At 36.2% G+C, this 23,960-nt stretch overlaps 1 protein-coding gene and 1 long non-coding RNA gene across 3 annotated transcripts in view; one reads left to right on the top strand and one right to left on the bottom strand.

Moving 5' to 3' along the window:
• The window catches only part of LOC5572422 (protein limb expression 1 homolog), a 204,526-nt gene that overhangs the window by 173,370 nt on the left and 7,196 nt on the right, over nt 1–23,960 (bottom strand). The gene's annotated exons all lie outside the window — the stretch shown is intronic.
• Nucleotides 8,234–19,751, top strand: LOC110676913. The gene is made up of 3 exons (XR_002500824.1): nt 8,234–8,738; nt 17,473–17,522; nt 17,589–19,751. It is a non-coding gene; the product is annotated as an uncharacterized LOC110676913 (long non-coding RNA).

Below are 23,960 nucleotides of genomic sequence, written 5' to 3'. Positions count from 1 at the left end.
AGGTACACTCTCGTGCAAAAGTTTGGGGTCATCCCCCTGAAAACATATAGATGTTACTTGTCTATATTTCTATGCGTCTCACTGAAACTTTTTATGGCTCATTCGGAAGGTTCTGAGTTCATCTCGGTGTTTTTTTAACAATAATATATTTTTTTTAAATTTTGCATACTAATTTTTAATTTCAAATCGTAACATTTTGCAAAAAAAAAAAATACACTGATAAATGTAAGTAAAGATGAACTCATTGCTTTTCGATTAAGTTCTTAGGAATTTCAAATAGACATATAATAAGAGATATGGACACATCACTTTTGTATGATTCTAGGAAGTAACCCCAAACTTTTGCAAAAGAGTGTACGCAGTGTGTCCATATTCAAACCCCAGATGCTCAGAAGATGCTACAGATGGAATGGATGGTGGTGGAAGTAGATAGGTGCTTCGAGAAACGAGGAACACAACCATCAGGCACTCAGCATGCTGCGCAAAGTTCAAACTAACTAAGCAGCACATGGAGACTGTAACAAAAACGACCTCAAACATGGAAAACCTATACAAACTCGCCAGCCAGCATGCGCCATACAACCAGCCAGCCCACACTCAGCGGGGATGGCAACCGAAAAGAACTAAATCATGCAGAAGAAGGAGCGCAGAAAATACACCTTTAATCCTATCTCTTTATTTAATCTTAATTAATCGTAAAAGTCATGAGAGACAAATGTTGCATAATTATTTCGTTTCATTCGATGCTTTTCGTGCGCCTCTCCCCCGGAGTCCGGAACTCGGACATGCCCATAAATCACGTCTATTTCAGTTTATGGGTGATGTGGCGGGAGAAGCAGGAGAATTAATCGATATAATCCACTGTGCTTCGTTAGGATAATACATTTGTGGAAATTAGTACCTAGTCGAAGACAACTGTAGAGGCTGATTTGCTGAAGCCGCTTCGTGTTGATTATAAAATGATAATGCATCTTGATTCACCATATGTTGCTTAAGTGCAACATACGAATTCAAGTTTCTAGCATGTTGAAATATTTCTTCGGATACAAAAAACAATGGCGAAATATTGGAGTGCACATGCACAAGAAGTATGGTAATAGGAGTATTTTAATAATACTCTCATATCATAATGTTAATATACTATGGGAACAAAATAACCTTCTTCTTCTTTCTGGCGTTCCAAACTAAATGAATGAATGAATTTTCTTTATTAGAGAGACTTTCAGCCCTTGGCTGGTTCGTCTCTTCCCAAACTAAATGAGACAAATCCTGCTTTTCAGCGTTTCTTATGGGCACTTCCACAGTTGTCAACTGAGAGCTTGTTTTGCCAATTGATCAATAATGAATGTAAGGAAAAAATATTAGTACTGAAATTTTACCATGCATCGAAACCCTAGTCCCATCCTCGCCCTGCTGTTGAATTGAATTGTCACAGGAGACTGCGAAAAACCCTGTGCTTTTCATTAACAAAAGCATTTCAAGCAAGGGGATTCGATCAGTAATAAAGATTCACGCATGTGCCAATCTTTGAAGAACTAGTACGTTCAGAAATAGCTAATCCATTTTTATCATGTGTGCCAAGTTTAGCCTTGCGTGTATTCCAATGCTTTTATCAATCTACAAGACAATGTTAAGTTGTTGACGTTGAATTCAAAAACAGTTACCGATAAAAGGATTAAAAACTGCAAATCAATTAATTTCTGGAACGATAGGGATGAACAAAGGATGATACAGTAAACATGGGGCAAATTGATCAGTATGAAAAAACTTTCTGTTATATTATTCTTAAAACTCCAGATATCGTCGAACTAATTTTGACTTAATCAGTACCGTAATTTGGAACATTGCGAAACACGTTTTTGTCTCAAACGCCAAAATACCACTATTTGCTTAATTTAGGGTTGATGAATCCATTTCCATTTTGAAAAATACCATAGCACGTCTTGTTTTCGAGATTTTGTCTGTAGAAAATGCAAAATTTAACTATTTCAGCCAACTCGCTTGCAAGTTTAGCAACTTGTATAGCAATTTACTTGCTTAATTTGCCACAGAACTCAAACTTCATGTCTTAAACCATATTTATCCAAAAAGTTCAGCATATTTTCGACACTCTAAAAGTTATTCTAAGATGGTTTATAAAAGTATTGTATATGTCCATAGAAGAAAAACGAGAATGTTTTATGAAGACTGCAAGAATGATGAAAAAAAAAATAATCTAAATTTAATAGTGCATTTTAAACCACATATCTGATATGAACATTAAATTAAAGTCCTATTTTGCATTAGATCCAAAAATAAATGAATGAATCATATTCTAAATATCATGTGAACATCATTGTAACCAGAATTTTATACAACTTTGGCGACCTGTACTGCCCATAACTGCATCTTTGTCACATTCGACAATCTAGACAATTTCGAGTTAATACCGGGGAGAGTTATCATATACACTAAAGTCTTTTTTACACGTTTTTTTTTTTTGCACGCTTTATTTTTACACGCCTTTCGGAATTAACACGGTACTTTTTTTGCACAAAATTCGGATATAACACGTTTTTTTTTACTTATTTACACGGATTTCGGAATTAACACGGCATTTTTCCCAATTCACACGGATTTCAGAATTAACACGGTACTTTTTCCAAGGATTCTAGAATTACCACGGTTTATTTTAACACAAATTCCAGAATACGCACGGTTTTTTTTGCACGGAATTTTTTTGCACGGCACGGGGGACCGTGTAAAAAAAACCTTAGTGTAATAAATACTTTCGATCATCTTTCTCAAATCTGTGAGTTTGTTCTAGAAAATTCGAAATTAATACTAGTTGTTTTGTCACATTGCTAAATATTTATGACTGTCATTGAGATTATACCTAAGCCTCATAATATAGTAGCAATGACATTTGTATCAGAATTAATTTTTGACTATTCACCCAGTATGCGATAAGAGTTGTACAAAATTTCAGCCTCTAACAGCACTTTTGAATTCTTGGTAGTTTTTAGAAATTTAAGTTTCTTCCCATACTTCCACTGTTTTTGTATTAGATTTAGTCAATGCCTACTTTTGTCGAATGTTACAATTATGCAGTTATGGGCAGTGTAGCTAAAGATTGTAACGAACAACATTTCTGAGAACAGCATCAGATTCAGCAACCTCAAATCTACTGGAGACACATAATTTAAGACACTGTTGTCAAATGTTTCGTACATTCCAGATTTGTTCTGTGAACACAGTTTTGAGTTTGCATTGAGGGTAAACATTCATTTTAGAAAAAAAAAAAAACTGTTTTTGTTTTGAGCGGGTTGACAATTTCAAAGAAAATCGTCTACATTTAGGCGTTTGGTCTATTCTGTAATTCACAACATTCAATTCTTAAATTGACCAATTTATCAACAAGTTGTAAGCTTTTGAGACTTGATTAAGATTCAGTGACGCTAAATTTAGTGAGAAGCATACCTCTTTATTTTTGAAAACCTATCGCAATAATTGATCAACTTCACCCCGGAATCAAAAATTCAATTTATTATTAAGATTGGATTTCGTAAAAAATTAGTTTACATAATTCGACAATTCAGTATTGCAATTTACAGTATGAAAGGTTTAGCAGTTTTAGACGTAGGTAAGAAAAGTGGGCTTTGAAAAAGGTTTTTTTTGTGTATTCTGGTCAAAATGTTATTTTTTCTTCCCAGCTCCTAGAATTAATTTCTGGCTACTGGCCACTGTATAACAAAATAAAACAGCAAAAAAAGATAATATTTAGGTTTTAATCGCTGATTTTATTTTTTCTTCTGGTGATTCGATTATCCAGCGGATTCGATTATACGGAGTGAGAAAAAAAATCGATGCTCCGGATAATTGAGTCCAACCTGTAGTGCAATACAAATGCTTTATGTATTGTTTTAGCATCAGGCGTTGATAGGCGCGGGGTGTACGATCGATCGCAAGGTTCTTTTTTCAACTCTAGGTTGCTGCGTAAACAATTTTTGTTTTCTTATTATAAGGCAAATCTATAAATATCAACCAGGTTCCCTTTGGTGCGAATTTTCACAAGACAAATTGCGTTATTTAAACTTAAGTAAACTTAGTAAACTTATCGAAAAGATATCGTTTACTTTTCCATTTCAGTTTTGATTGCCACTCTATTCTACTTAAAACAAGTACATTGTTATAGGTAGCTATAGATGTAGACCTAGTGACATTGAAACTGAGGTAGGTTGAAGAGTCTGTTTTTTTTTTTGAACACTTGTGACATGTGTCAATGACGGTCCCCTTGAAGTGAAAAGGCGTATTGCGGCTGCGAATGGAACCTTTTATGTAGGGACAATGGAAATTCGTGGCAAAATTTTGGAAATTACGCGGGCGACCAAGGTGATAAAACAGAAATTTTGCGGCTTTGTTGCGGTCCCATAATTTTGAACATTTTTTACATTAAAATGCATGTTTGCAAAATTCTCGGAATTTCATAAAATAATTTTTAATTTACAAATTGAGACGATAAGTTTAATATCTTATTAGCAATCTAAAATTTCACCCTTTCTATCCCACGACTTCGATCGACTATTTCTTAATAAAAAAATGTTTTTATATAAAGTACAATGTTGTAAATGAACTATTTTTTTTAAATCAGTTTAAATATGTTGGTTGTTTTTTAATTTTAATTGATTAATTATCAATAGTTTCACTACTGAAACTGTTAGTTGACTATTGGATTTATCTGACGAGTACGGAATAATAATCCAGTAACTACTGCAAAGTATTCATCTGATTCGATTTATCTCCAGATCGTCGAAAATCAATGGAGCTCTGAAGTTACCATGGGAAAGAGAGAATGAAAAATGAATAAACCATTTTCATAGGCGTAAATATGAAATTTACAGCGATTGTCATATAAATTCTCCAAATTTAACAAATATCGCGGCATTTCGCAGAGTTTTTGAAATTTCGCGTCGATGGCCAAATTTCGTGGATTTCACGGCTTCTGCAAAATCACGAATTTTCATTGTCCCTACTTTTATGGATAAATAAATCGACTTAGGTCTCGCAACTTGAAAACGGAAACGAAATTCGCCCTATAAGAAACGTTGATACATTCTGTGGCTTACTAAGGTCACGAAGCGTGGACGTTAACAGAGGCAGAGCGGAAAACTTTCGGTGTTGTCGAAATTAACCTGCTGTGTATAATGCTTGGAGGAAATCTAGAGAATAGAGTGTGTTTCTGACACATAATCACAAGTTATGTCAAGCGACCAATGCACGAGTTCACTAATTGACATTTGAGCGGTGCCGTGTCATTTACGTGACCATGGCAACTAGTGAATTCGGCACCGCTCAAACGTCAAATTCATGAACTCGTGCATTGGTCCATTCGGCGTGTAAACTACAGTCACCCCACAGTTATGGATAGCACACAGATATGGATCAGAGTTGGATTCAAACGGGAATATCTCATCAAATAGAGTTGCAATTATGCAGAACACATTTTCTATATGTGAACCATAAATATGTACAGCATCGAAATCAACTATAATATGCTTAAGCATATTTTTGCCGTCCGTAGGAAATAAAATGTCAACCGCATTCCCAGAGGCGTTGATTCATAACTGTGATCCATTGATGATTGATCCATAATATGAGCCGATTAGATCCATAATAAGGATCCTCCTCTCTCGCTGATCCACATCTGTGGGATAGACATCATTTGAGGTGTATTCTCAAAAACAACTATATTCTGCAGTGCCAGGGAGGTAATTTTGTTTTGTACAGCGTCACCATGTTTTTTAATCACATTTTGTTCTGAAAAATGACCCTTAGTTGATCCATAACTGTGGGGTGATTGTATAGCAGACTTCAGTGGGCTGGTCATTGATCGCGATAAAGGCCTTCCTTAGCTGAGTGGTTAGAGTCCCCGGCAACAGAGCAAAGTCATGTTGAACGTTTCTGTGTTCGATTACCGATCGATCCAAGATTTTTTCGTAATGGAAATTGACTCGACTTCTCTGGGTGTAGTATCCTCGTAATTGTCATACGATATACGAATGCGAAAATTTCAAAATTGGCAAAGAAAGCCTTCAGTCAATAGCTGTGGAAGTGCTCATAAGGACACTAAGATGAGAAGCAGGCTCCGCCCTAGTGATGACATAATGCTAAATAACTTATAGCCAATACTACATTTTCGAAGTAACTTCCGTGTACGGTTTTGGTTATTAGCGTTGTGTGTGAATGTCACGAATGATGCATCCAAATACCGTTCTATATGCGTGTTCGTCTACAAACTGCACATAAAGAATTCGAAAACGCCTCGAATTACTGTGCATCGCTAGGTGGATTAGTCAACTAAGGTAGAAATCGCTGCTAATATTCATTAATCCAGCCAGTATCACCTAAACGAATCGTGAATGTAACCGAACCCTATATCCATAGAGCACACACCTGAGCTGAGCTACAACTATCGATTTCGCGTTCATCACTCTGCCAGCAATCATCATAAATCACCGATACCAATACCAGATCCGACAGGCGGCAATTTCGAACAACTAGGACACCGTTTCTCGATAATTGAATTTCAAGTGCTGTTATGTGCGCACGGCCAAGTTCCCCATCCCCGGAATGATCTCATAATAAAAATAACAGATACAAAGCAAACAAACTGCAGAAAGAGGGTAAAATAAGCTCTGCAAAACAAAACGAAAGGTAACAACAATAAAAGAAACAATACATCTGCATCAACTGGTCTACCAGCGACGAGTTTGCGGCAGTCCCAGCGCCAACAATCGGTGGCACCCGTCCACGGCTGTGGCCCCTTGGTTACTGTTCTGCCAGAGGGCAGTCATCCGCCACTACATACCTCGTTTCGTCGCACAGTCGTACCGTCCATAGGTCAAAAATCTAAAAAATGAGTTGCCATAGCTTTCATTTCTTTAGCTTTTCATGGATCAACCGTCATCTCAAGAATGTTGAAACATAAATTTTATAAGTACACGTCCTTATTGGATATTAACAAACAGGCTGTGAATGACTGATAGATTTTCTTGTTTTTGAATATATGTGAAAAAATTGCCTGTACAGGAATGAATCATCCTGCAAGTTGATTTCAACGTATAGATCCAGTGAGGAGGTACTACTAATTGTACTAAGGTACCGTTTTGATTCATATTACGGACACTTAAGGCCTTAGTGAAGTATAACCCAGCTTGGACCATACAAAATAAATCATTCTGTTTGTTTTTTAGCGTTATCGAGCGTCGGAAGCCCTTAACTTTCGGATGGTGGGTAAAGAATACGCGTCCGCAACTTGAATAAGTTTAAATAAATCAAAACGTGTGGCCTTTTCATGATTCTTATTCCGGACGCTCCCTCACTTTTGCCTCATATTCCGGACGCTTTGATTCGAATTACGGACAGCTCATGATAATCATTAATGGAACAGTCAAATCATCAATTGAAATCGTTTAACCACTTAAGAGACGTCTAAGGTAGTTGGGCATTATAAATTTGCAATGATATTCATGGAAGAAACCTAATAAAACGAGACTCGAAAATTAGAACTTTTGGACGGCGAAAATTGAAACATTCGGTGTGAAATGTTTCCCATACAAACGAGAGTGTCCGGAATTTGAAACTGTCCGTAATATGAATCAAAACGGTAATTCGTTTTATACACGGAGATAGGACTATTTGTCATATTAAGTGTTTTAGTCGGAAAGAAACTTTGCTACTTGTACATGAAAAACTCATCAATCCGATTTATTAAAGTGGTATCAACGACAACAACCTGGAAAGTGTTTTTGATTTTCAAAACTTAATCAATCCTGCAATTTTTGATAACAGTTTTATTAAATAATGTATAATATGATTCATGACCGCTTCGTAGAACAAATCGAGCCACTGTAATCATCCGGCTACAACGGGCTATAAAGCATAGAAATGAACTTTGCGGTGGTTTTTGTTTCCACTGTGGACACCTCCCGCAGCTAGCCGACGACTGGAAGATGCTTTCCAGCTACATATAGGATTGCGCACGGGGTACGGGAAGCAGGCCACGCATCTATAAAGGGGCCATCCATTAATTACGTAAGGGATTATGGGGGGAGGGGTGGTTTGAGATTTCTTACGCGCCATACAAATTATTTTTAGTTTTCATACAAAAAATCTTACCATGGGGGGAGGGGGGGTTGAAAATCCCCCGAAAATGTCTTACGTAATTAATGGACCGCCCCAAACCTTACTGCGCGTTTCCCTCCGCCGGATCATTACATCCCGCCGATTTCTGGGTAGTTCTTGGTCGGTCGGTATTGCTGGGCAGAGGGAAGCCCTGCAGAAAACGACAATACCTGAGACGATCTCTGCAACTATGCAGCCAGCCAGCAGTAACTGGCAATGCCCAAGGGCTACGAATAGGCATAGGACTGTGGAGGAGAGCAAAACAGCGGCTATCAACGATAAATCGTATTTTAAAGTGGGAAAAAGTGACTTCATCAGTAGTGAGTGGTGTGATTGCTTTTTGTTTGCGCAAATCGCAGCACAATTGCGACCGGCGCTGATGTGACACGGCAAAGGTGCCGGGCAAGTCTACAGTTTATGTATGCTCCGGTCGGTCCTACCTAGACATTCTCAGATGTTGGTGAGGAAGCTGCCAGTTTCGTTGTGGACGTGCTTTGGAGAACGATGATTCAACACTATGGGGGAATGGAATTCTGTGCTTTCCATTATTTAGCAAAATCGTCTGTATTATGCAGGTAGGTGAACCGGATTGTCAGCTGATCGGTCAGCTGGTGAACTCGTTCAGTTCAGATATTAAAAGGTGTTCAGAGAAGTAATTCAGACAATTTTTCACCTTAATCAACGTTTTACAGTGATGTGAAATTTTAAGTGCATTTAAATAAATCTAGATATCTCTACGTGAAATATTATGATACTCTGATGACGCCGTGAAAATCTTGAATTCTAATTTCTCTTGCTTGAAATTTTTCATGCTCGAGTTGTAACTCAGGCAATGTAATAGCCAATACATAATGGCTAAGCCGTTTGATTCATTGGCTTGTATTTCCAACGTTTTTTCTCGCAAAGCACCTATTCCTCGTTTTCTGCTAGAAAGGTTTGTATTCTAATGTAAACAATAACATTTGGTTTTAATAGATTTCCAAGTTTTATGATTGAAAATCTTATACGAGAGTTTTGCGAAACAGATCTCAAATGAGTTTACTCTCGCAAGAGATTTGAGTGTAAGTCTACTAACACTGCCTACAAGGTCCATGTCTTTGGCAAAGCTACTCTGAGAATTAAAACAGTTATGATAGTTTTGAAATCCAAAATAACGAACTATAAAACACAATGGCAACCGATTGTAATTTGATCGAGGAAACATGTCATGTATTTTTCACCCACCGTAACAAATCAGCTCTATATTCGATGAAGCTGAGTTCATGTGTTTTGTTTGAATCTACTCTAGAGAGAAATTCCCAAGCGCCCGGAAAGACCCAATACCAGCAATTATCGAAAATTGTGGTATTGTGATATGCATGCATATTGGGAAATTATGAATGCTTGGAAACCTGTTTGATATCGACGTATCTCTTTACCTATCTGAACTAATTAAAAAATATTCTGGAATTTGAAAAAATAACACTGCGGAACACGTTTTTTTCTCAAACACCAAAATACTGTTATTTACTCGATTAAGGGTTGCTGAATCCATTGCCGTTTTCAAAAATGTCTAGTTTTTTAGATATTGGCTTCGAAAACGATTTTTGCGTTGATTTTTTCAGCCAACTTGCATGCAAGTTTGTCAGATTGTATGACAATTTATTCGCTAAATTTGCCACATAATTAAAACTTCATGTGTATAACAATAGTTATCAGCAATGATCATAATAATTTCGATGCTGAAAAGTTAATTTTTGATGGTTTAGAAAACTATTGTATTTTGCCATATACCGTTTTGACTCATATTCCGAACACTTAAGGCCAACCGTGACTTAAAATGCATCTGATAGGCATAAAATAGCTAATATTTGTGAAAATGTTAATTTTTTCACAAAGCCTAACAGTTAACTGTTGTGTATGCTGATAAAATTGTTTATTTAAACTTCTTTAGGATTATTTTTTAGGAAACGAATGGAACAACATTTTAATTCAAATGCCCAACACAGTGTTCATTCTGTTTCATATTCCGAACACCTTGATTCAAATTCCGAACAGTACGAATAAATCATATCCAAATGAATAATTTCGCAAATAAATTTATCTGAGCAAGTACTACTGGACTCGAACTAGAAAATCAGCAATACTTCCGTGCAGTGTCTGCCTATTTCAATATACAGTCAAAAACACCGACCCTCAGTTGGATCCGTCATCGTTAAATTCTTCTTTGTGTGAATGTTTTTTTGACAATACATGCACGAACCTGGTTGAACGTGCATTCAGTTTTTCAATTACTTTATCTACACTGATTCTCATCCACCTACTGACATTCGGTGGCAGCAAATTTAATTTCGCTTGTGAATAAATCATTTCCATCAGAATATCCCACAAACATATCTGAAAATTGCCAAAGTTGTATTTATTTATTGTAAGACAAACATGACTCATCAACTGGTGGCATCACATTGCCGTTTTCTTACAACAGTAATAAAAAAATAATTTGTAAGACGGGGTTGGTGGTCCAATGGCTACCGCTTCTGCTTCATAAGCAGAAGGTCATGGGTTCAATCCCAGGTCCGTCCCTTTCCTCGTACTTTGTAGTTGAATCTTTCACTTGCTTCTATCTTCCACTCTTAATATATCACTATTGATCTATCAGAGTTCATAGCATTTGCTAGAACCCGAGACGGACAAAAAAAAAACGTTTCCCTACGCTTACATTCTACGCCTGATACATAGGCAGTCTGCTAACCAAACAGCAAGCCTCTCTGCCATAAATTATACCAGTCCTACACCTTCCCGCATGAACTGGCGAAGATGCAAGGGTGGTCTACTGTGGGAGCCAGTTCAATGCATAATCAATTCCTCCCCATTCTTCTCATTGGTCTTCATTCTGACGTGGCAGGCGCCATTGTTGCCTAAAAAAATAGAAGATCACCAGCATTTATACACTTGATTCCTTATGTAAGTGCAGCTGATCTGGCGATACTGGAGTAGCAACCACGGGCGGCCAATCAAGCTCAAGCTCAAGCACACCAGTAATAAAAAAATAATTTGTAATTTTTTATATTCAATTTTCAATTTCAGTGCCTCTAAGTGAAATTCAATTTTGAAATGACACTAAAGGTGGGTGAAACTGAATGTGTGCACATTCTCTCTTTCTCGTCGCATTCGCTCTCATAGTAAGATTGGCTTCGTGCTAGCGGAGTTTGTTTTTGTTCGTATTCGCACTGATCGGGTATCATTCAGTTGAATTTCTTCGACACTGCTCCCGTGGTTTAAAATAGATTGGAGAACGCTGAAATTGAATTGCAATTGACTGCCATTTGCTAGTAATTTGATGACTTATTTCAGCGAAACATTTCAACCAAAACGTCATAAAAAAAACGAGTGTTCGGAATATGAGTCGTTCAGAATTTGAGACAAAATGGTAAGAGAAACGAAGAGTTTTGTACGGAGACTGCAAGCATGTTAAAAAAATCGATTTAATCGAAATTTTATCGTGCAAATTCAACCAAATTATATGTAGAATGAAAGTTAAAGTCCTATTTTGCATTCTTGGAGGATTAGATCTCAACAGAATTTAATATATCATTAATTTGAAATTAAATTTAAATTTAAAACCAGTGTTTGATACAATTTTTGTGATCTGTAGCTAAAAATTGTGACGTGCTGGAACATTTCTGAAAACGGCATTTGATTTAGCAACCCCAAATTTACTAAAGACACATAATTTGGTCCTTGAGACACGCAACAATGTTATTTTTGTTACGCTATGCAATCATACTATGAAAATGAGAAAATAATTTGCAGTACGGTAACTTTCAACACTTTTCAACTTAAAAGCTTTATATTTATATTTATATTTATATTTATATTCATATAAAAGTTTCGAATAACCAAAATGCAGTTCCTTGAGTTGCAAGGGACAGAAATTATGCGTTTTTATGCCACTCGTAATCAGTGCCGTAGCATGCGGTTGGCCAGCTTGGCACCCGCCAAGAGCGCCAGCCTTTAGGGGAAGCCAAAATGCGTAATACATTTGGTAATTTTAAAGCGATTTATTGAGTTAGGGCGCCACTTAAGTCACAATTTCAAAAGAAATATCTTTACGTAATAATTAGGAATTTCAACCAATCCTCAATCGCTTTCAAAGGTTATTTTTGATATGTGGAATGATTCTCACACACATTTCAAAATTTAACATTTGCGTTTGTATACTTACTTGCAAAATTTCTAAGTGATCTTCCTTGTATTTTCAATAGCAGTTAAAACTGGTTTAAGCATAAACCCAGTTTTTGGTGTTCAATTGGAGGTTAATATAAATCCAGTTTGTGGTGTTCAAGAGGAGATTAATATTGAGAAAAAAGTAAGTGAATATTCTATTTAACTTAAATGCTTTTTGAAAATACATCATAAATTTTTTTAAGCTCGAACGAAAGTTATTGCGCAACATTTTTTTGTTTCAAACACAGGTTCAAAACAGGTTGAATTCTTACAATATCTCAAAATCTTTCACAGGGTCGTCAGACTTCGGTGGATTAATTATCACAGAAACTCCTGAACACGCCTTTCGCATGATGCAAGGTGAATTTCGAGAGAATTTATTTTGTTTGCTTCATTACAGCTGGACAGAATATTAAAAATCTTAACCTGGGCAAAATTGTCACAGAATCCTGAATAACATATTTGGACAATTTCATTTCAGTGAAGAGCAAACATGAGAAAAAAGAAATACAGAGCTTTTTTCACACTGACTAACAAAAGTTTATTTATATTTCGAAAATGTTCGATTTACTGGAGATAGAGATAAATATCATTTCCGAAATCCAACCCAAGAAAGGGAAGTGTTGGGGGTTCTAGAACAACTCCATTCTTTTTTTTAAGTAAATCACTCACATGAGTACCACTGAAAAAGGCTATTGAGTTAGTAGAGCTTTATAATGAGTAACGAATTCTGCGCTTGTTGCGCTTTTAATTAATTTAGAAATCAATCTATTTAATTATTAAACTTTTAAATAGTTTGAGATTGCTGGAAATGAAAATTTAAGGCTATTACAAATGACCCCACACGGGATGTTTAAAATGGTTTGATTTTTTTCAATCTTTGTTTTTTGAGTTCTTAAAATGTTTACATATGTTTACTGTTGAGGTGGAACAGAGAACGTTTTGTAGGCCTGTGTCCATACGATAAAACGAGAAACTTGTGCTTATCTTCCAGCAAGAGCACAAAACAAGAAACAATACCCCTATCTGTACTAGGAACTGACATCATAGATTGATTTCGTTTCTATGTGTTGCAAGTTTGGTTATGCTACTTTTTGCCGAATTTCGGTTCCCCGAATGTCGTTTCCCCGAACCCCAGTTCCCCGAAAACCTCGTTTCCCCGAAGAGCCCATTTCCCCGAAAAGTTTTTGACGCTCACAACTGTCATAACATCACACGTTTCAGTGTGGTGAATGAACCGGTCATCTGATATGCACACTTCTTATTTTGATTGACGGTTCTTTCGACGTTTACCGTCTTCAGCATCTTAGGCAATGATCAAATATCTCCTTCTTTTGATTGCTTATCGTTCTGTCTAGTTCATTCCTTTCTCACTTGCACATTTCTTGCACAATTTGAACTGCGTCACTTTTCGGGGAAAAGGGTCATTCGGAGAAATGGCATTCGTGGAAAAGGGTCATTCGCGGAACTGGCGTCCGGTGAAATGGCTTTCGGGGAAAACTAGCACAATCTGCAAGTTTCCCTACTGTTTCAAGTTGATGGTAGGTAAATGTGAAGCAACTATTTGGAAAAATAGAATTTTAATCATTCATCTCCTGTGACGGAACGAAATGTACATATGAACTCATGAAAAAACGTTTAATGCGAGAAATGCGACACTTAAGACACTTAATCAGGCCTTGCAGACACTTAAATTTTGAATGGTGGGTGATGATTCCGATTCCACATCTTGAATTCACTTTAATGAATATAAATGTTCGGCCTCTTCATGATTTTTATTCCGCACACAACCACACTTTTGCTTCATATTCCAGACAACATGATTCGAAATTCGGACAGCTCTGGAAAAATACAATTAGAATAGTCAAATCATCAATTAAACGCACTAAGCCGTTAGCAAGACGTCAAAACTGGTTGAGCATTGTAAATTTCCTTGGATTTCAATAGAAAATGTCTATTCAAATCGTTCTTCAAACTGGAAACTTTTAAGCGGAAAATTGTGAAATATTTCGAGTGAAATCTTTCTCATACAAAGTAGAACGTCCGGAATTTGATGCTGTCCGGGCTTTGAATCAAAACGGTAGTACGGGTGTGAATCAAATGGTATAAAAACGACTTATCACGTAAACTAAATTTTTAATATATTATGCAGCTGCTGGTTGCCTGGGAAGTAGTTCTTTACCCTATCAAATATATCATATCACTTTAAAATTTGTTATTTCAGCAAATATGCTAAATAACATAAAATATAATTAGGCAAAACTAGTTTTGATATTATATCTATATAATTAGAAGTACTATGAACCATTATCCGGATAAAGCAAAATTCTAATTAATTAACGAATTTTACCACAAAAGATGAATGATGGAATTTGAAAAAAATGTTTTTAAATTATTTAAAGAAGGATTGAAGTAACAGAAAATAATAACCTTATTAATAAAAACCAAAACATATCTTTTTTCGACTTTGTCGTATAAAACTTATAAAAAAAAGGCAAAAGTAAATTGCAGAATGAGAATTTCAACAGCTTGATTTATTCTAATTTTCTATCTTCACTAGAAAAATTCATTAGTTATTATTTTGTATTCAATATCTCAATATTCAATTTATTTTGTTATTTACTTTTGTCTATATTTTCATCATTGGTTTGGCATTGCATCTAAAAAATAAATTATTCTTGAGCTTTACTGCCATCTTAACAAGGTTATAATTTTTGTTATTTTAAATCTTATTGCGCAGATACAAATTACATATTCAGTTTCTAATCTCCCCTAATCGGAAAGTGCCTTCTGCTTTGTGTAGATGCATCTATTTGAAATTTCAACATCAATCTTGAATAATGTCGGGTTCAAAATTGGAACTACTGAACTTATAACTAATATTTCTCGAAATATGAAAAATGTCACTGGGTTCACTCTGACTTAACGCTGACCATTTATAACTCAGTCAGACCCGGATTAAGGGGGTACCAAAGGAAAAAATTCCCAAGGCCTTCCGATCAAGGGGGCCCCGAAGATTGAAAAATATTTAACACAATTAAATTAATTAGATTTTAAATTCCGAATCCAAATCCGATACGATTTCAAATAGAGATATTATAAAATGAGATTATTTTATATAATAAGTAATAGTATGATTCTATCATTTTCATTTCTTTGTAGGATTTCCGCCCTTTGCAAAAACTTTAGCATCATATGCAATGTCCAATTTTAGCAACATTACAATTTGCTGGAGTTTGTCAGAGATTTTATTTTCATATTTTTTCCTATGCTAAGCGTTTTTGGCTCATTTTGTACCAAAACCTCCCATCAAGCAATTTGACCTGGGCCCTCCAAGGGCCAAACCTGACACTGAACATAGCGTGAATAAATTTTCCTTAATGGAGAGGAGAAAATCCATTAACGACTTCGCTGGCAGTTGCAGGCCTGCCTCTTTTTTCATCGGACAATATTAAGTCTGACATTTGTCTACATCTGCACTTGTGCCTGAAAATGTCAAACTAAATGATTTCCATCGTTTTGAATTCAGCACATGAACTTACAAATGTTTTCGATTTCACTGAGGGATTGCCCCGAAACAAAACTGAATATTTAATAAGCGGAAAAACTACTACACTCGTCGCGAGATTCACAGAAAAAATGGACAAACCGATCGTCAGTGAGAGTGGCAGCAGAGCCAAATAAAACAGATTTCGGCACTCATTATCGTTCATTAAAAGTGAAACAATTGGAGAGCTGGAGTTCGACCATACAGCCAACTATGAAACGCTTATACATGTGCGCAATTTCAATATGATGGCTCTAATTGCAGACGCAATTTAAGCCATCGGGCTCTCCTCACGGGCACTTCTGATGATCTCTGATCTCAAATCGAGCTCAACATAACATCACAGACAAACTGACGTAACGATTAGAATAAATTCCTTCAAAATCGTTCGCACAATTTCCAATGTCATCATGTCGTGGGCATGTTGCGCGAAATACTGTTTGGTGCGATAAGAGCCGCAGATGGTACTAGTGTGCAACGTCAAAGACGAAGGAAAATTATGTGCGCGCCTCTGGTTGTAAGGTTTGGAACATAGTGAATTTGAAATGATCGTGTTACGTCCGTTTGTCTGTGAAAAAGCGCTGTGTTTCGACCCGAAAACGTACAGCAAAATAAGCACCGTCGGTCGGTCGGTCGAATTTCCGAGATAGATAGTGCAAATAATGGAAATCGCCAATGGTTTAACTACACTTTTCAATCGTAAACACATCTGTCTAATGCACGAGCGATGGAAATCGGAAGTGAAGCCGCTCTCGGTTATTACGGGCGGTATGATAGCGATTTTCCGGGTTGAGCTGAGCGCATTAGTAGAGTGACCAAAATGAGCTGGCGGAACATGTTGGGGCTAGGTTTGAACGGACGAACAGGTTGTGATTGGTTCGAAAATCAGGTTATTCATGATTCAGTTTAGATGTATTAATATGTTTGTGTTAAATTTTTATTCCCATTACTTCTGTATATGAAGGGGAAAACTCTAAAAGTGATTGCACAATCTTGGAATTTGGACAAGCACTTTAGTGCTAACAATTTTGGATGCCCCTTAAATGTACACATTTTTGTAATATTATTGCTGTGTGCATTTGAAACGCAAATATCAAATGCGAGAACACCAAACGCGATAAGATTTTTTCACAAGGAAGGCGAAGTCAAAGATTGATTTTCTTTGTTAGGTTGGCGGTGATATTGATCATGGTTGCTAAGTGTCCTTTGATTAGTTCGTGTTACCGCAGCAATGGACCTTTGCACGGGTTCACTATTTGACGTTTTAGCGGTGCCGTGTTATTTATGTGACCATGGCAACCAGTGAATTCGGCACCGCTCAAACGTCAAATTAGTGAACACGTGCATAGGTCCATACTTGAATAGCATTCGAACCACTATGACATTCAGAAATATTTGTTTTCAATTGATCCAGAAATCCTAAAAAAGAAACTTTTGCCCACTTTACGTCACATATTTCACGATATTTTCAAGAAATCTGAGAAAGTTGAACAATCCCAATATAAACTCTAGATTTTTAAGTAAAAAAAAATTTTTGATTTCGAACCCATTAACAGACTGATGACACATATATGATGAACCATGACATGAGAGATAAACTACCCAGGTAACAGCTTTATATACTGCATTATACATTGTTGATTACACATGTTTTAATTCCACCTTTATATAGGTATATTGTAGGGGCCCTTGGGACGCATTATCGCTTCTTTGAATTAACAAGATAAACCGAAAACTCCGGCAATCCATGACAAGGACACATTCAACTTATAATCACGGAAAGTGGGCCACAGCTGAAAGCACCATTCATCTCCAGCTGCAGCACTGGATCAAAACCAGCAACATGCAAAAGAATATTCCCAAGTGCCCTAGTGAACCACAAATTGCACTCCGCGATCAATATCCTTTCCCATAAAACATACAAAGCAAACCGATAAAAAAGAGGCATCTTTGAGCAGTTGAGCCCACACGCACCCTCGATTCCGGAGTCCGAGACCCCAACGACAACGCCGGTGAGACCGTATGAACGGTCAGTTAGCACGAATCACAAATCCCTTAGGGCAACCGCCGAGCCACCACCACCGATTACAGTAGTGTTTCGATTTCACGCCCCGAAAAAAAAAATGTCTTGAATTTAACGAATCTGTTAATTTAGTGAAACGAAAACTAAATGTATTAATTTTGATTCCACCACGTCACCATTTTGGGCTACAGGTCTTCAAAGTTGTATAAAATACTGGTTTTATTAATGTTAAAAAAATTAACAAGGATTATTAACAACTCAATCCACCAAGCATGCTAAAATTGACTTTTGTATAAGATACAGTTTAATAAGTTTACATATGGATTCAGTGACCTCAAACTAAGTAAAAAGCAATATTTTGTCTTGTTTGTTTGTTTGTTTTGACTTGTTCAGCTGTGTATTTTCAAAATTTCTCAATTCCTATCACAATAATTAGTGTGACATGCGTTAGATATCTCAATTAATTTCTATAATCAGAGAGTATTCGTGAAATGTTAAGATTCCCTTACATGAAGAATGAGAAGACAATGAGTTTAACGAGTATAGGCCTGATTGAAAGCAAAAAAGCTATAACCCTCCCCGCTCAGCGAGTACTTAACGGATTAAATTTTTTTTTTTTTTTGTCAATATACTCGTAAACATTGGGTATAAAAACGTTTGGCATAAGGATGTTAGGCATAATGGACGTTAGGCATAACATAATTTGTGTATGCATTTCACATCTTTTTGATCGGAAAATATTTAGGTTCCATTGACAAATTGTATAACGCTTCAGGTGGTTAGTGGGTCTCCTTGATATGTTACAGATTATAAAAAGTCTGCATACACAAACCGTTCCAGAAGGGTGTGTTGGGGTGTCAAAAATTGCTATTTTCCGCATTTGTAAATTTAAGAATAAAGAAATTTCAGAGAATTTGATCAGTGTTGTCATTTTAAAATGCAGCTCAACCAATCTTTCTAAATTTTCAGTACTCTTTTAGATGTTCAATTGAAGTATAATTTGAATTTATGAGTAAATTACATTTGCATGTGTTACATTTCTCTGGAAATATCGTGAGTAACTTTAATCAAATAATCAACTTAATAGGTAATAACATCTTCAACTGTGGTTTTCTGGTAGACAACATAATAGTTCACAAAAAGGCGTTTCCATGGCACAGATGTTAAGATACACACTGGCCACTTTATAGCAAGGCATCCTGGGGATCCGAAAGGATCAATCCAATGTTGGAAACATGGTTATACAGTTCAATCGATTCTCAAAATGTTCACATCGATGCATTTTTCTTAAAATTCCTTGATTAGTGGCTACATCATAGTTTCCCAAACTGTGGGTCGCGACCCCCAGGGGGGTCGTGAGCTAGTCTTTGGTGGGTCGCGAAAAAATTACAAAGTACGAATTTATTTCCAAAGTTTTTTTCTATGTTTCCTTAAACTTAAATTCTTACTTTATGACAAAACAAGTTTTTTTCAAATGATCAGGAATTCAGTCAGTTGGCACTATCTATATTATTCTAAGGTTAAGGTCTAAGGCTGAGAAGAACGTCGCCAATACAGCCTTCTTTAATCGTTCTTTCTTAATAAGCCATACTCGAACTTCCATGAGTCGAAGAGAATATTTTCCCATGGAAATATCGACTGTGATGAACATTATAGTACTCAGGTTTTTTTTTTAATTTTCAATATGGTTCACGGTTTCAAAATCTCTATTATCATCAAACCTGCATGCTTCTCCGATATTTCTACGAAAACGTTCAGCATTCGGTCTAAGATTTTGTGGTTAGAAGGATAAAAAATATTCTGTCGAAAAAACATTCACATACCTACAATTTTAGCTGCGAAATTGTCTTTTTTTGGATTGAGTTTGTAAAACAATCCTTAAACTTGAAAGTATTCCATTTTCTCCAACAAAATATTTTCAAACTTTCAGTATGTGAAGCAAACTTTCAAGGTCGAATAGTTATTGGTGGTGCATGCAACTTCGATTATAATCGAAATATTGATTCCGTGTGGTTCCGTGAGTCAATATTGAGCAATGGAACATCGACTCATGGAGGTGTGACTTAATTGAAAAAAAAAAAAATGCTAGAATATAATCAGTTCTATATGGAAATTTGATTGATGTCGAGACATTCAATCAATCCTTAGTGTTGTTAAAAGAATTTTCTATATTGAGACAGAAATCTTGTAACGAGCAGTTGCAAGTACAAAAGTAAAATAAATGATTTTATTCACTGTTTTTTTAATCAAACATAGTGCATGTCAATGTCAATTACGTGTGGTATTGTGATATTGTGATCAAATCTCATTCCCATCATAGTAATAAGTGACCTCAGAAGCTTCAGTACAAAACTTGTTTCTGTACAATTTTTCACTGGTGGGTCGCAAAGAATACGCTTGTTGGATAGGTGGGTCGCGCAACCAAAAAGTTTGGGAAGCTATGGGCTACATCATAACCGATTCCGAAAACTATCTGTGTCTTGACATTTGCCTACCTCCAGGGGCACCCAGCCGCAGAAACATTCCCGAGATCTTTTGGCCTCCTTTAAAAAGTAGATAAGAGGAGACTGATAAAAAATAATTGAAATCCGTTCACTATTCGCTGAGCGGTGAGAGTTTTGGTATTTTTCATTCACTCAGTCCTAAACAGGTTAATTCAATTCATATGTTTTGTTTTGTTTCCCTAGTTCAAATCTCGGTTTATAAATTATTTTTGAGCAATTAAAATGCCGATTACCTTGTAATGACAGTGATTCCTTTTTAAGGCTCCGACCCCCTTTAAAGTTCTACAATCTTCCCGCGACCACCAAAAATGTATGTTTCCGAAATGAAAGTTTATGAATCCTTTATGAGTAACAGGTATCCTTCGCAGGCACATCCAACTTTCACATCTATGATCCACCGAACATAATTAAAGAACTCTGCTAAAGTCATTTGGTGTCAACCAATACTGCCCATACTCGCATAACAGTCCCATACTAATTTTATCAATTTTTGAGTTAGCTCCGTGAATGGTGTTTATTTTCAGTGTACTTTCCAAAACCATGCTTAAAATTGAATCTTTGTATGGACGAAATTAGGAAAAAATACCAAACCATGTGCGTCCCATATTGAAAATACCCGCATTACAGTCCCATTAGTTGATCATAACGAAATTGAAACAAACCCATTTTGATAATAATTTTTGTAATCTTGCATCGTGGTTTTCATTTCATTAAAAGAAGGAATAATACAAACTATACTGATTAAAACCATGTTTATTCACGAAAAATACTTATTCTAGCTTGACATGAAAGTTTTCTAGAATGACTTCTGTTGCGATAAGTGGTAGAACCACAAATAAAAGTATATATCCTTGCGAGGCTAAAAAACAATAAAAAAAGATTCTCTTTGAAACAAGGTTTGGTCAATTGGCAACTTATTTGAATAATTGTCAACGAAATCTCCTACAGGCTCAACTTTCAACGGTATGAAAAGAGAGGCTTATCGCGCACATCGCCATTGGTATCATCGACAGGATTTTCATAGTCGTACGGAGTATATATAACATCTAATGCCGAAAAAGGATGGTTCTGGGCACTAACAGTATTATCCACGCATGGGAAATCGCATGTTTGATGCGATTGTCGTCATAAAGATCCAAAACATGCTCTATTAATTATATTCCTCAGTACGGTTCAAGTCCAACGTTCCTGTGCTGTGGGTGGATTCAACCAAGAGGACGACAGAAAAAGACAAATCAAATTTTCAACACTATCATTGTATAATGTATAGTACCTACCACCGAAATATTTTTCGAAGTAAATTTGCAATTAAAACATGCGAGTACTAAAAGTTTCAGAAAAATGCCTTGTGATCAATTGTAAACTTCAATATTAATGTGTCAACGTGCGTGATAACAAAGTAAGCGAGTCCCAAGGAATGGGACTGGTATGCGGGTATATTTGCGGTTGGCTAGTGAAGTACTCGGATATCGAGTCCCATTGGCTTGTGTCCCAGATTTGGACTTCAAAAACAACCATTTTAACCGTGTTACAGTTGTTGACGATTTTATGATATTGTAATGATAGTGTGTAGAGTAATGCTACCACGATTTATTGCTATCAGCAGCCTTGGAACGAACACATTTCCAAATATGTTTAGAAGCGTTTTTCTCGACATGACGATTTTCCTAATGGGACTGTATTGCGAGTATGGGCAGAATATCTTTCCAAAAATTTGATAGGGCGGCATCCACTAATTACGTAACGCTCGAAGGGGGGGAGGGGGTAGGCTCAAGCGTTACGACTCATACAAAAATTTTAAAATGTCCATACAAAAAGCGTTACGGAGGGGGGGGGTCGAAAATTTCCAATTTTAGCGTTACGTAATAAATGGATGCCGCCTAAGTAACTTCTGAAAAAGATTTAGCCAAAATCCAGCAAAATACTGTCAGCTGAGAAGATTCCAAGAACTCGAACTACATTGTCTTAAACTGATTGTACCCCGTTTGGCATAAAGCCGTTTGGCATAATGGCCGTTTGGCATAATGGTCTTTTGGCATAATGGCCGTTTAGCATAATGATTGACTCAAAATAAATATCGGCATTTTTAAGCTTTTACCGAGATCAACACCACCGAGCCCATAGCAAAACTTTTGGTAGGTTCTAAACAAGCGTGGTGTTCATTCAGAGATTTTCCAAGCTAAGAATTTCAAAACTTGTTGTGAAATTAGAGAGCATTATTAAATAAAACTCGTGACAGGTCTCTACATCTCAGAACATAGAGTATCTTTGAGCTTTGAAAACAGTAAATTGGCAAAGAAAGTTCACAGTTATTCATCAAGGGAACGCTCATAGAATATTTCGCTGCAGATCAAGCTCTGTCCCAGTTTGGACGTAACACTCGATGAAAATGACATGATAAAAGAATGGATTTTTTTTGCTAAACATTAAAAGCTCTTATCCAAAGATCAATCAATGCTACTAAATGCAAAAATAGCCTATATAGCAGATTATTTTTCGTTTCAAATGTTTAAGGCTCTAACGTAAAAAATCTTTCCACAACATAGCTTAAATGAACAACACACCATAAAAGAAAATTGCAGCAAAACTTTTCAACGGTTCAATATAAATCCTAATTTTGGAAGTATACATCAAAAACACCGTCTATTATCGAGAGTAGGGAAAATTTGTGATTATATTAATACTTTTTCCAGCATATCTCGGAAGGAGATCACGCGTTTGAATATTGACAGGTTCTAAAGTTATTATCATTCTAACAACACTTCTGGCAAGAATTGATAAAACAGCAAAATATAAAAATGGTTGACATTTTGCTTTACTAATTTAAAACAGTATAAATATAAAGAACAGCTTATTTTAAAAAGAATGCAAAATTTATAATGAGATCAATAGAAGAATGGACGCCAAAAATTATTGCAGCATAATAAAACGAAAAAAACATAAAAAAGTGCGTTCAGAATCATCGAAGTGATTATACTACTTTTCCTCGAATGACTGGTTTCCCCGAAAAGTGGTGACGAGAAAGAACGATAAACAGTCAAAACAAGGAAGTATTCTGTCATTCTCGGCTATACATATGTTGCCAAAAATGCTGAGGACGGTAAAACTCTAAGAACTGCAAATTAAATAAAGAAGGGTGCATTTTAGATTGTCAGTTCGTTCACCACCCTGAAATGTATAAAGTTACGACAATTAAGAGTGCTAAAAACTTTTTGGGGAAGTGGGCTAGTCGGGGAAAACGATATTTTCGGGGAACTAGCATTCGGGGAACTGGCGTTCGGGGAAATGACATTCGGGGAACCTACGTTCGGGGAAAAGTAGCACAACCCTTCGAAGTAACTGCAGTAATCGATTTCTCTTTTCGCTGATCATTTGAGCAGATCAATGTTATCGATTGCCGCCCTTTTGTCAGTTGGAAACAAAAAAAAATACTTAAAAATAAAGCTCCAAAGAACAGCTTATACATAAAAGAAGGAGACATTAATTGAAATTTTACATCAACAGTTTTCATACCGAT

Source organism: Aedes aegypti, chromosome 2 (assembly GCF_002204515.2).
Source record: "Aedes aegypti strain LVP_AGWG chromosome 2, AaegL5.0 Primary Assembly, whole genome shotgun sequence".
Classification (NCBI taxonomy): domain Eukaryota; kingdom Metazoa; phylum Arthropoda; class Insecta; order Diptera; family Culicidae; genus Aedes; species Aedes aegypti.
This window is presented reverse-complemented; position numbering and strand designations above follow the sequence as displayed.